Raw genomic sequence first — 11,383 nt, 5'->3', positions numbered from 1 at the left:
TCAGGTTTGGCTGAAGTCCACACCACTGAAGGAAGAGTAAAACTCTGACTTCAAGAGGAACAGAATTTGGCAAAAATGAGTACTTTTGGAAGTCCCACACCATTATTTTTATCAGTAACGTCTGAAGGGAATGTAGCAGATGCTCACAATTCAGATGCAGACCCCAAATTTAACGTAATGAACTTAATTCCAAGAAAACATAATTAGAACATGTTTATAGGCATTAAGCCATATTGATGAAAGAAATATTTTCCAGCCTTATGAAGAACAAGTCTTAACAGACTAGAGCAGGTTTAAAAATCTCGACGTGATTAATGAATTGGATTGTAGCTCTATCCTTAAGCAGAACAGTAATTTAATTCACTGTTGAATGGTAAGAGGACAAAAATTAACCAAACATCCACTGAACTTCAAGTGCAGAAAAACTTAGTAGCCCCAAAGCTACTACTTGAAGTAGATCTCCATTTAAACCAGGTTATATGGAAATGTGTATAACTTGTAATGGAAGACATCCCTTTAAGCTGAATTAATTACTCCAACAGATAAAGCCTTCAAACCAAGGATGAAAATAGTATTTTTATATTAGAGAATCTGGGCTTTCCAGATGTTATTTTGCAAAATTTAGTCTTTCCTTTGACAGTCTTAAGAAACTGACGGCCTGCTGAAGGCACTCCTCCTTTAAATCAGGGACAGCACAGCAGCCCATCCAGCATTACAAGGGAAAAGCTCTGTAAAGTCATTCCTAGGTTTAATACACCGCTTTGCATCTGGTCATTCAAAGGAAGCAATGAGACATAGGGGTTTTAAAGCCATTGACTACAAAAACTGGTGAATGTCGCTTTCTGTGGTCGGCAACGGGGAACAAAAGAACAGCTACACTCCAACTGGCCTCAGGAATTCAGCCCAGACTTTGACAGAATCTCAGAACTTAAAAGGGAGGAATGGGAAGGAGAGCAGTTGGATCCAAGCCATCCAAAGGGCTTTCTGACCCGGAAGGATTTCTTCAAGCTGGAATAACCGTTCTGCGGTAGGTTTTGACAAACACGCTTAAATAAACAAGGTGGCAAAAAAAAAAAAAAAAAAAATTACACTTCACACCATTTTCTGGAAACAAAAGGACAACCCAGTTGGAAGAAAGGCGATCTGTTGGTTTGTCGTGCTCGATTGTCTGCAGCTCACAAAGTCCTCAGTAATTGGGAGGGATTCGCAGCAGTTCCACACATTCCTGATTTCCCTATAACAGCGATCATGATATGCTTGGAAACTCTCACCACTTTGCATGTTCAAAGCGTTGTATAAACATCACTTAATTAATAGCTGCTAAACACTGCTTTATTCAGGTGGTTCAGATATGCCTTTGAAGGGTACATAAGTACTTAGATTGTATGTTGTGAAACAATTTGATGTATTTGTTCATTTTAATTAAGTTCTGCCGTGTCTACATACATGATACAAGGTAACAAAACATGACTGTACAAGTGCTAGGAAGGAGGGAAATCACGGGGGCCCAAGGGGATACAGCAAGCTGTAAGAGGAAAGGCAAATTAGACAGATTATCAGACAGTGTTTCCTACTGACTAAAAACTGCAGGACTGCTCAACCGCACATGCATTAATTATGGTATATATACCATCATACATACCATATGCTATATATATAAGGTATATATATGGGCCAGAAGGACGCATGAGAAAGTTCAAGGGAAGCAAGTGAATTTCAGACTCTAGTCCCAGAAATGCCATGGAAATTTAGGAAGTTCAGTCCATAGGCCAAAGTCAGTGGAAAGATTCCTACTGACTGCAGAGAGTTCTGGATCCCCCATTTCCCAGGGGAACACGTGAGGGTGTCATTTCTGGCTCAGCTTAAAGCAATAAAAACCTGTAGGAGAGAAATGTACACTGAGAAAGTCTCACAACCAATCACTGAATTCCACTCTTTCTTAGACCAGCAATAAGAAGCTGGCCTATCTCAGTCTCATTCTCCCTTCATTATTTATATTTTCATCTGAACTGGGTTAGTCACACTGAAGTCAAAGCAACTGTAATAACTACTAATAAAACCAGTTATTTCCAAAAATTAGTCACAAAAGATTATTACAGCAGAGAATGCAAATGGCACACAAACGTGAATGTTGCCCTGAGGAGTAGCCCTGAAATAATGACACCAAGGTCACATTTGTCACAAAAAGAACAGTTTAACTGCTGTCTTTTGTTTACCACAGTCTTCCACGTTTGGTTCATCAAACAACAGAATCTTACACAGTTATTAGAAGTGACTGGAAACGTCCAGGGACTGTGATCTTCACTCTATTTTCTGACTCTTCCCATGACGTATTTTTCAGAGCTGATCTTACTCAGGGACAAGACACAGTTCTCCTCCAGGAGACTTTGACCTGGATTCCCACATGACCACCTCTAAATAGGAAGATATATCTTCCAAATACAATCTTATTTAACCACACTCACTTCCAAAGCTTTCTTCCACCTTCCCTCTCAGTATTCTCTCTGATATTCCTACACCAAAATATCTTCCCAAAGTCTTTTTATTTTTTTTTTTTTTTTTTTATATTTAAACTTCTGTCTCTTCAGCAAACACCTCAGGTCTGCCTTCATGCACTTACCATGAGAGTTTCTGTAGGACATTCAACTTACTAAAATGCGTGGAATTTCTTGGTCCTACTAGTTAGGACATGATTTGGTCTTCATTCAAAGTAAAAGGCAAATATTTGTCTGGCAAGGTGACTCTGAGCATTTACTACGTGTTACTTATCCAGCTGAGTCTTGGCAGCTCTCCCTCCCCTCACACAGACTGACTCCCCTTTAATTTTTTATGTTCAGATACGCTGGTTCAAGTAAAACTTCTTGCTTACTCTACTGCTGAGACTAGCAATACTAATATCTGTTCTGTCAGCATGCAGCATAATTCCCATTCATGTCTTCACCGTCTGAAGAAGACCTTTCTACCCACAAAAATAAATGCATTAAGGATTACAGCACACTCAGGCAGAGCAGTAATGGAGCCCATAAAAGTGCTTTGCTGGATAAGCAAGAGAGCGTGTCCTAAAATGGGATAATCTTTCATCTCACTCTCCACGAGGAGAAAACAACCATGTCTCTCTGCCGGATCTTACATGGCAAAACCAGCTCTTGTGAACGTTTCATACCATCCACCCTTAAGAAGGACACTGCTTGGCCCTTTTCCAGCCATGCTGGATCTCTGAAGGGTCCTGGCAGTGATCCAGGCTGGGTCACATCCAAGGGGCCCACGCCGTGCTTTTGGCTCGAACAAGATTTTGTTTGCAGCTACGGAGGATGAAGTTTTCAAGCGTATGATTCATTGGTGCTCTGCGTCAAGCCTACAAGCCTCCGCTCCTGAAAGCCTTCTCTTACTCCTAAATTATGTGCCAGCCAAGGCCAGAAGAGCACAATTGTCATTCAGAGGCTTACATTCAGCCTGGTGAATGTTACTTAGTAGGGGGTGACGTGACTCCATGATACCTATGCTGTCAGCTGAGGAGGGTTTTTTTTTTTAGTTAAATGTGATGACAACTGCACCCTATTTATACCAATGAACTTAGGCATATCAAAATAGTAACATCAAGAGGAATACCCTGAGCAAAAATTTCACGCTGCTCGATTTACACTTTAAAGTAAATGTTTCTTTAGCTTACAATTGATCACTGGCTACAAGCATTGGAGACTTGTTTCGTGGCTTTGACTCCACCCTGGAAATGGGAGAACCCAGGGGCTCTGCTCATCCAGGCCTGTGGGACTGAGCAACAGCCTCACATGGATGAAAGGCTGCCGTCCCCTCAACTAGCATCCACAGTACCAGTGGGCATCTCATTCTGTCTCGAGGGCAATTTGAACAGAAAAAGCCAACAAGAGAAGGACACTAGTGAGTTTGTGTTTTGCACCGTTCCTACAGCAATAAGTATAATTATTAATCATGGGCTGCAGTGCCCTTGTCCCCAAAAATGTGAATGCTTTTCAAAACCAGAATCAGCATAGCTTCACCTGCTGAGAACAGGACAGCAGGGGCAGATTTGGATGCCGGGCATCCTTTTGTGCAGTGGAATTTTAGGAGTGTACTTAGGCTATGCTGAAACAAGCAGCAGCATTCCCCATCTCTCAGCTGTCACCCTCCATCCCTACAGGCTGCACAAGCAACCGAGTGCAGCCAAGTGGTGCAGCTTCCAAATGCATTTCACATAATGGAGCAGGCAGAGGCTGCAGCCTGGTAGGATGAGAACACTGCTGCTGGTCACAGAATCACAGAATCACCCGGGTTGGAAGGGACCTCAAGGATCATGTAGTTCCAACCCCCCTGCCTAGCAGGGCCACCAAACATCCACATTCAGATCAGGTTGCCCAGGACCCCGTCCAACCTGGCCTTGAACACGTCCAAGGACGGGGCATCCACAACCTCCCTGGGCAGCCCGTTCCAGGGCCTAACCACTCTCCTTGTGAAGAACTTCCCCTAACATCCAACCTAAATCTTCCCTCCCTCAACTTGGATCCATTTCCCCTAGTCCTGCTGTTGTCAGCCCTGGTGGTCCCCAAAGGGCTGCCGCTGCTCAGCCCTTAGCTTTAATCTGCAGGGACAAACCAGAGGATAGGTAAGGCTTGCCTGCAATTCTGAATCAGAATTCATATTTTAATAGTCACACTTTCTCTTCCCAACCCAGTGGTATTATTACCAGAACTCAGCCTGCTCCCAAATCCCCCTTCCCACCAACTCCCACAACTTTGGAACAGTTTAGCAGCCATTCTGCGTTTTGCTGCATAGCCCTAATTACTACTCAGTACTATAATTGATACGTTAAAGTCTATTAAAGCATGGAGCCGAGCCACTGCGTTACAGACACTGCATTTCTAATGCCAAAAATCATTTACAGTTTGTTTCTGTGCTTTATTTCAGCTACTTTTAAATCAACGTCTCTCCCCAGGACCCAGACGATGCTGATGGGATTTAGTCTCAGAGTGTGAAACTCACAGCCTGCAGCACCAGAAAAATAAAGTCTTACAAAGCCATTCAAATGGATCTCCCTCACCAATTACTTCAGCCAAAAGTAAATTATAAGCTGGACATTATCAAAGAAAAATCTCTGTAGCACATTCCAGTTCATTTCATTGTACAGAGGGGTTTGGGTGCAGTGGTGCAGGCCTGCAGTCACATTTTCATATTTGCAAGACAGACTCGCGCACTAGAGCAACCACTATTTATGTGTGTATACTTTAGCTATCACTTCTGCTATTGACTGTCAGAAGATGCCTTCAGGACATTCTTAAGGGGATGAGCTCTCTGGCATGCCTACAAAAATGAAGCAGTGAAATCAAGTAAAATTGAAGTCAGCAGAAACTACTGCAGGACATAAACAGCCAGCAGACAGGTAACCCTACTGCAGGAGTTCTCCAAAGGCTCATGAGAAGGTAAGAGGGGAAAGGGCCTCTAGACACTGAGGTGAAATGAATGTTCGTGTGTATCATTTTGCAGAAACACCAGGTAACATACGGAAGGCAGAAGAAACTTGCATAAGGGCAAAGCGTAACAAAGAAAATCCACATGAGATTAATATATCAGAAATTTTAGTGAACAGCACTCTCAAGACCTAGGAAATAAAGGGTTTCTCCAGGACATGTGAAATTCCACAAATACAGAAGAACTAAACAAACTTTACCTATTTCAAGAGAATCAAGTACTCTGCAGTTAAGACCATGCTGGGAAAACTCCAAATCAAACTGGGATCCTTATACACTCTTTTCAGAAACAGTTTGGCCAGAGTTTGCAAAGTCATCTCAGAAGTCACTGAGAGTTTCCATTCAACCCTATAAAGGGGCACACATTGGCTAAAGGGCATTTTTGTCATCATGCTCATTTCTTCCCTCTGAGTCCTTTAAGGAGACATCACACACACAGAAATAAATCTTCATTCACACGATATTCATCCCAACAGCACGGGAACCTCCACTGAAGACTGCTACGTGCACCAGATAACACTTGGAGACTGACGAAATCAGGGTTGACACCCATGATAGATACAGTTTCAGTGGAGCTCAGCCTTACCAGACTGCCTCATTCAAGACAGTGACGCCACACAAGAAAGGACAAAAAGAAACTCATTGCTAAAATCCCTGGGGGACTATTGCATATGGTACCTGAGATAGCACCAACAATCCTGTTGTAGCACAAGGGAAAATGCAGCAATGACAGCGCAACAGCAAGATCCCAAGCTGCAGCAAGCAAGCAAGGATTCACTCAAGCACAACAGAAGCATGCGCAGGAAAAAAACAAACAAACAAACCAAAACCACAACAACAAATAAAAAACCCACTGCTTACCTTCAGAAGAGCCCCAAATGTACAGAGATGTCCAGAAAGAAGCTCTTATCTCCACTGCCAGTTCTTAAATGAGATCTGGGAAGGGATGATCCTGGCCCCAAACCTTCTGGTGACTCAGGCTCATTACTTACAGCTGAGCTTTCCTGGGTTGGCCCTGCCCTTCCACCAGGTGCTCAATCACTGCTTCAGGCTGTGACCCAGCATTTCCACTGCACCTATGTTCTTCATTTTCTGTGGCCTGGTAGTTCTCATATGTGTATCCTTATTTCAACCATGACAATGCTTTGACAAAGGACATCTCTGGATGTGTGGTGAGATCAGCTGTGTTTCAAGCTACTGGGAAAGCCCTACATCAGCCATGTCATCAAAGGCAAGGGGAAATCTCACCCTCAGCCATGCAGTGAGAACAAAGCAATAGCCACCAGGGAAAGCCCACTTTTAACAAAGGGAAAGCCCCACGCTGGAGGCCACATGAGGGATGCATGGAGTCCACAAGCCCACATCCCAGCCAGGAGGCCACCTGAGTCAGTACACAGTGCTATGCTTTGACACTGCACTCCTTGCCCACCTCTCAGCAGCCTTCCCCCACTTTTCCATGTTGCTCCCTGATGCTTGCAGATGCAGCATCACCTGTAAGTCTGGGCTTCACCCCGCAGAGTGTTCTAAGTGACACAACGATGCCCAAATAAGCTCAGCCTCTTCTGATCCCATTATGTTTCAGATGTGATCCTCTACAGCTGCAGTACGTTTCCAAACTCTGCAAATCACACTCAAGTCTCTGATAAGGAAACGGCTGCTTGTGCAACTCTCCCATTTGCTGTAACCAGTGCATTATGACAGTTTGGCTTCCTCTAATTTCTCCTTTCCCTTGGCACAGTTGGGACTGTATCCAACTCCTATCCCACCTCCTAAAAGGAGGAGGATTTTAATCCAGATCCATGAGAAGGAGGAATAAGTCTCTTCTGGTCTTTGTGGGATACAGCCCTGAACATTGCCACTGATAGCATTTGAACACCCAGCACTCAGTGAGCTCCCTGAGGAGATGCCAGCATCACCACCGCCACACAGCAGCACTGCTCCAGCCTCAGACAAAGCCAATCTCATGCACAGAAGGCTCCGGATAAATTCCAATCAGAACAGCAGGCATTGTGTCTGCTGCCCATAGGAGACGCAGAGAAAGCAAAAGTCCCTGATGTAGTTTAAGGACCTTTAAGCTGCTGGGCAGAGTGGCCCTGGAAAATCCTCCTATGGAGCAAGTTTCTCCCCAGGAGCTGCTGGATTGGCAGTGGAGCAGCTGAGCACTGCAGTGCAGCAATTTGTTCCAGTTCTGAATATGCAGAAAGACTTTTCCATGATTATTTCCAAACCAGACTAGAACAAGTCTTTTCCTGCCATCGGAAATACGTTCTGCTAATGTAATACTGGTTTGGGGGCGAAAAAAAAACCCCGAAATAAATAAATAAATAAACCTCCTGTTAAGTCATGCACAGAAAACATTGTGGAAACAATTTCTGTCGTATGAGTACTGGAGGATAGATGGGTGTTTTTAAGCAACAAGACCATCGTTGTGCTTAGCTCACTCTCTTTGTGCCCCAGCAACTGGATTGCGTCTTTCAGAATTAGTATTAATAATAAAATGTCAAAGGGTGAAGGAAGTGCAGGTTCCTCTACATAGCAAGGTCCCTGTTTGGGAGCTTCTGAGCAGAGGGACACCAGTTTCCACATCTATTTGCTATTCAGCCATGCTGCCAAGACAGCCAATATAAAGAAGCAGACATAGTAGTGCTTTTTGTGCTGTTCATCTCCGGTCACTCCACATCGCACAGACACAGCTCATTCAGTTCATCAGGCCACCAAACAGAAGCTGGGTGCTGAAGGCATCCGGTCCCTGCTGCATTGGCTCAGGTTCTGCTCATGATGAGAGTCTCCACAAACCAGTATTGGCCCTAGGAACTGCTCCACTTCAGAAATGTACGTTCTTCTCTTCCAATTAGTGAAACAGAACCACATTGTCAAGGAAATGCTCGCAGTGATCTAATAGGTCAGTCCTATCTTTAACTCCTATCATTCAAAATAGAAGGAAATTATTTTCCAGTCATTTGGAAGTTCACACTGTGATTAAAATAAAGCAAAGTTCACTAACCTTTCCTTTGCTTTGTGAGTTTTTCCTCTTATGAGTATTTGAAGAAATCAGATGTGACAATCCTGGACAATTAAAGTCCTTAATAAAGGTCAGAATTCTCCCCCAAAATAGGGAAAATGTGATGTTTCCAAAGGACTGCTAAATCTCTTCCAGTAGATTTTGAAATAATAATTAAAAAAAAAAAAAAAAAAGCCCTGTGTTTCTCTGCCAAGTGCCACCAAACAAGTCAGCAATACAGCCAGAAAGCTCTTTTACAGGCTGGGGCCATGCATCAGAAAGATAAGTTTCCCGATCTGAAAACGCATCTGAGTCATGTCTGCATTTTAGCATTTGTGAGGAGCACTTTTGTAATGCTGCTAATTCCCTGATTAGTCTGACAGGACCGGTTGTTGTGTTATTATTATTATATTTTTTGTTTAGATAAAGAGATTCTGTAACACAGCAGACATTACCACACTGTCTTTGTGCTGTTGTAACTGCAGCAGGGAAGAAACGCGGGTTGGGACTTCGAAGAGCACATCAGCCATTCAGTTCCAGCTGAAACTGAGCAGTTGGGCACCTACCCCGTCCTGTGACCGCCGTCCTCCAGCTCTGCAGAACACACAGCAGTGATTTCAGCCTTTTCTGGCACAGATTCCTGAGCTAACCTCACCTCTTACGTTAATAATATCAAGTTTTTCCTTCTCCAGCAGAGAGTGGGATTGGGATGAAGTTCAGCTCTGGCTTGTATGCCACTGCAGTCCTATTTTGAGAGCTCACATGAGACTTTTCTCTTAGAAGAACCAAGAAAGTACTTTCAGCCTCCTGCTATTGCGCACCTCACAGCAGGTTGAGGCTGTCCCTGCAGCTTTGTGCTTGTTTTCCATGCAACCTTTCCCAGTGCTGTTTCTATGCAGGTTTAAAGGATGGCAAGAGGGGGAGAGGGGAGAAGATCAAAAGGACAGCATGGTGCTTCCAAAGCCGGTGCTTTGGAAGGGTCATTTAGATGTTGGCTTCTTGAAATGTAACAGTCTAGTGCATCACAGCACTTCCCTGAAGAATAAGCTGAGGGACATACTGGAACAAGCTGAAGGAGTCGGGGAACCAGTGACACACCTTCATTTTAATACTAACTTTCTGTGGGTTTGTTCCTGGATAAAATGACATGATTTTAGCAGTAATGCTCTAATCTGAGTCAGAAGCAGCTCTCTCCTCAGGGCCATGCCATCATGCCATGTCATGATAGGGGAGGTGAGACTGACATGGCAGGACAAGGGGAAATGGTTTTAAGTTGAGGGAGGGGAGATTTAGGTTGGATGTCAGGGGGAAATTCTTGACAGAGAGAGTGGTGAGGTACTGGAACTGCTGCCCAGGGAGGCTGTCATGCCCCGTCCATCCCTGAAGGTGTTCAAGGCCAGGTTGGATGGGGCCCTGCACAGCCTGGGCTGCTATTAAATGTGGAGGTTGGTGGCCCTGCCTGTGGCAGGGGGTTGGAGATTCATGATCCTTGAGGTCCCTTCCAACCCAGGCCATTCTGTGATTCTATGACATGATTGGGGAGAAATGGAAATTTAGAAGAAAAGATCCAGGAAGACCTATTCCAACACATGGAACATAAATCAACGTTTGTCCCAGCTGCCAGCTCTGGCCTCCAAACATTAGTTACTGCTACAGCTTTCTAAATGTCCATGGCCACTAAGGACATTAAGCAACAGGGTATCCCCATTGCAACACAGGCACTCTGATGCAAGGGCTGCAACCATTTTCAGTCTGTTTGTTGCTGCCATCATTAATCACTTTCATTAGGGCAGCAGGAGGAGACCAGGGCCCCACCGTGCTGCTGGAATGCTTTGGAAGAGATGGCTGCTCTGCCAAAGCACAAGCCCAAATGACAAGTGGGCAAAAGAAGGAGTTTATGAAGTTCTCCTAAATAATCATTCCTGCAATGTAAAATCCATCAAATTACAGCTACTCCTGCTATGGTTATTGGGTAACCAACCAGCTGACTGCACCTACAGCCACACACTTCAAGTTGAACAGAGCCACTGAAGCCAAAATGTGTCTGAGTGTTCTTCTGTGTCTAATTCATTTATGGCAACTTGCTTGATGGCAAACTGATTTAGAGCAAAAACTGCAAAGCAGCGGTGAGCTTCTGTTTGCTGATTGCAAACAGAATGTATTTAAGGTAATGACTCAGCAATGATTTCCTTGTCAATATTAAATGCAATTTTGGAGTAGTTATTGTCATTGTCAACAGCTCCTTTGGGCACAACACAACATTACTGCTGTTTTGTTTCCTGCTGCTTTACCTGACTCTCTCAGGAGAATTCTTCATTATGTGATTTGCACTCTGTGGCCTAGATATTGCAGTGGAAAAGCCACATCAGTTGTTTTTTTTTTTTTAAGATGTTAACTTTCCTGCTCTGGCTGGAACACAAAACACAAGCAAGCCATCATTCAGTAGGACAGCAATGAATTCATCCTCTGCATAAGTATTTTTGGAAATATTATTGGCTCAGCAGGGAATTGGAAATGGAGAAGGGAAACATATCAAAACATTCAAAGCACCTGATAGATAAACAGGTCATGCAGATGGAATCCAATTGGTTAATTACCTCTTTCAGCTTTGGAAGAAGTTTTCCAATAATCCATTCTTTTCATAATCTTATAAATCTTTCTTCAATAGAATTTGTCTTTACAGAACCTTGTATTTATTGGGTCAATGAGAATATAGCCATGGGTTTTAAATAAAGGACAATCAGATTGAAATACTTAGAAGTCCCAGGTCATGCAGCAATAGCTTACCTTGAAAATGCCATTTTTATGTACACATACAAAAAATTTTATTTACAACCAAATTATGTCAGTTAAAATGCGAAGAAGAAGAAATACCAAGAGAATATTTTGAAGGAAGCAGATC

At 43.5% G+C, this 11,383-nt stretch overlaps 1 long non-coding RNA gene across 2 annotated transcripts; it reads right to left on the bottom strand.

The window, feature by feature from the left end:
* Window positions 1-727: 727 nt before the first annotated feature.
* Window positions 728-5,824, bottom strand: LOC128079121 (uncharacterized). Of its 2 annotated transcripts, XR_008205973.1 has the most exons (4): window positions 5,681-5,824; window positions 4,896-4,998; window positions 1,795-1,878; window positions 728-1,234 (listed from the first exon to the last, which is right to left on the bottom strand). It is a non-coding gene; the product is annotated as an uncharacterized LOC128079121 (long non-coding RNA). The 2 variants fall into 2 exon arrangements; XR_008205972.1 differs by lacking the exon at window positions 728-1,234 and having other exon boundaries at window positions 1,391-1,878.
* Window positions 5,825-11,383: the final 5,559 nt, after the last annotated feature.

This window comes from Tympanuchus pallidicinctus, unplaced genomic scaffold (genome assembly GCF_026119805.1).
Source record: "Tympanuchus pallidicinctus isolate F22 unplaced genomic scaffold, pur_lepc_1.0 scaffold18, whole genome shotgun sequence".
Taxonomy (NCBI): Eukaryota; Metazoa; Chordata; class Aves; order Galliformes; family Phasianidae; genus Tympanuchus; species Tympanuchus pallidicinctus.
This window is presented reverse-complemented; position numbering and strand designations above follow the sequence as displayed.